The sequence below is a fragment of the Haematobia irritans genome, chromosome 4 (genome assembly GCF_050003625.1).
Source record: "Haematobia irritans isolate KBUSLIRL chromosome 4, ASM5000362v1, whole genome shotgun sequence".
In the NCBI taxonomy this organism is placed as follows: domain Eukaryota; kingdom Metazoa; phylum Arthropoda; class Insecta; order Diptera; family Muscidae; genus Haematobia; species Haematobia irritans.
The window spans coordinates 214288901-214291339 of NC_134400.1; positions in this window are offsets into that span (position 1 = coordinate 214288901).

Consider the following 2439-nt stretch of genomic DNA (forward strand, 5'->3'; position numbering starts at 1 on the left):
AAATGTCACTTGTATTTCTCCAAGGCACAGACACGAAAAGGTGGTTTTTCCATTTTTTACACCCCAGCCTTTAATCTGCATGACAATGTGGCGACCACTTATACACAAAGCATTTTTTAGAGAAATAAAATTTAGACAAATTTTCTATAGAAATAAAATTTTGCGAAAATTTTCTACCGAAATAAAATTTTGCGAAAATTTTCTAGAGAAATAAAATTTTGCGAAAATTTTCTACAGAAATACAATTTTGCGAACATTTTCTACCGAAATACAATTTTGCGAACTTTTTCTGTAGAAATAAATTTTTTAGAAAAATTTTAAAAATGTTCTTTAGAAAAAAATTAACAAATATTTCTATAGAAATAAAATGTTGAGAAAATTCCGTACCGAAATAAAATTAAAAATTTTCAAAAATTTTCTGTAGAAATAAACTTTTGCAAAACTTTTCGACAGAGAAAAATGTCCACACAAATACAATTTTCTAAATATTTTCCATAGAAATCAAATTTTGCAATAATAATATTTTGCTGAAATTTTGAAAACCTTTTTTTTTAGATTTTTTTTGTTTAATTTTAAGAATGTTTTCGACATAGGTACATATATAAGATTTAGAAAAAATTTTCCAAATAAATAAAAGTTTCAGCAGAAAAAAATGCAAAACTTTTCTATAGAAATAAATTTTGCAAATATTTTCGACAGACATTAAATTTTAAGAAAGTTTTTACAAACAAAGAATAAAAACAAGTAAGGAAAGTCTAAAGTCGGGCGGGGCCGACTATATTATACCCTGCACCATATATCACTCGATCTGGACAGAATTTGATAGACTTCTATAAATTCTATAGACTCAAAATTTAAGCCGGCTAATGCACTAGGGTGAAACGCAATGTTAGTAAAAAACAAGTATATACAGCACTAAGTTCGGCCGGGCCGAATCTTAAATACCCACCACCATGAACCAAATATTAGGGTTTCCTTTGAAATTTCAGGAGGGCTTGAGGACTTGAGGACACTTCCCGAAGATAAATTTAAAGATTTCACCTATGACGACTATATCAGATTCTGGATTTATAAGAACCATTTTTGTTTGAGTTTTAGAGGAATCATTAACATCTCTTGTAAGCAGAGATGGTCTGTATCAAACTTTTTTAGGTTTGCGACTGTCGCAAAGTTGTAAACGTCGTAAACGTCACATACGTGTCGTAAATGTAGAAAAAGTAACAAAAGTCGCAAATTCAAAATACTTTAGTCGCGTCAGCTAGGCAGCAAATTCGATGATATCCAAGACGATGGTATGTGCGAAGAGAAGGTTTTAGTCCCCACATTTTCCCTATTGCCTTTTGCACGAGTACAGGTTAACCGTGGCTTCTCTTCCTTTCTTAGCTTTAAGTTCAGTCTCCTTTCCAATATAACCCCAAGGTATTTTTCGCACTCACCAACGGGAATTTCGATACCACCTAAGAAAATAGGCTTGACCGTGGGAAAACTTTCACAAATTTCTGCAGAAACACACAGCGAATGCTGACAAGCTAAATTAAAAAAAAATGTTCAGGATTTCTTTTATTCAAAATTATGTTTTCTGCAGTAGGTTTACGACTTTTGCGACATACGTATTATACCGTCGCAAATGTATGTCGCAAAAGTCACAGTTCGTGACAGGCCAATCCTGCTTGTAAGTGTGCAAGAAAATTATAAAATAACGTCTTGATTTGAAATCTTAAATCTGTAGAAATAAAATCTGGAAATGTTACATTGAGTTTCAAGCAATTTTCATGATCAGTGCGCCTTCTACACCCTCAAGAAGTGAAGTCGGTCTATATGGAGGCATTACCGAATGGACCGATAAAAACTTAATCCGATACACGATACACGGGAGCCTAAAATACTAGAATATTTACAATTTCAGACAAATCAGATAAAAACTATGGTTTCTAGAAACCCAAGGAGTTAAATCGGGAGATCGTTCTTATGGGGGCTATACTAAAATATGGATCGATACTCACCGTTTTCGGCACACCTCTTTATGATCCGAAAATACCTCTAGATTTCCAATTTCAGGCAAACAGGATAAAAACTTCGGATTCTAGAAGCCCAAGAAATAAAATCGGGAAATCGGTCTATATGGGGGCTATACCAAAATATGGACCGATACCCACCATTTTCGGCACAACTCTTTATGGTCCTAAAATACCTCTACATTTCAAATTTCAGACAAATTTGATAAAAACTACGGTTTCTATAAGCCCAAGACCCCAAATCGGGAGGACGATTTATATGGGGGACCATACCAAAACATGGACCGATACTTACAATTTTTGGGACACGTATTTGTGGTCCTACAATACCTCTAGATTTCCAATTTCAGGTAAATTGAATAAAAACTGCGGTTTCTATAAGCCCAAGAAGTAAAATCGGGACATCGGTCTATATGGGGGCTAT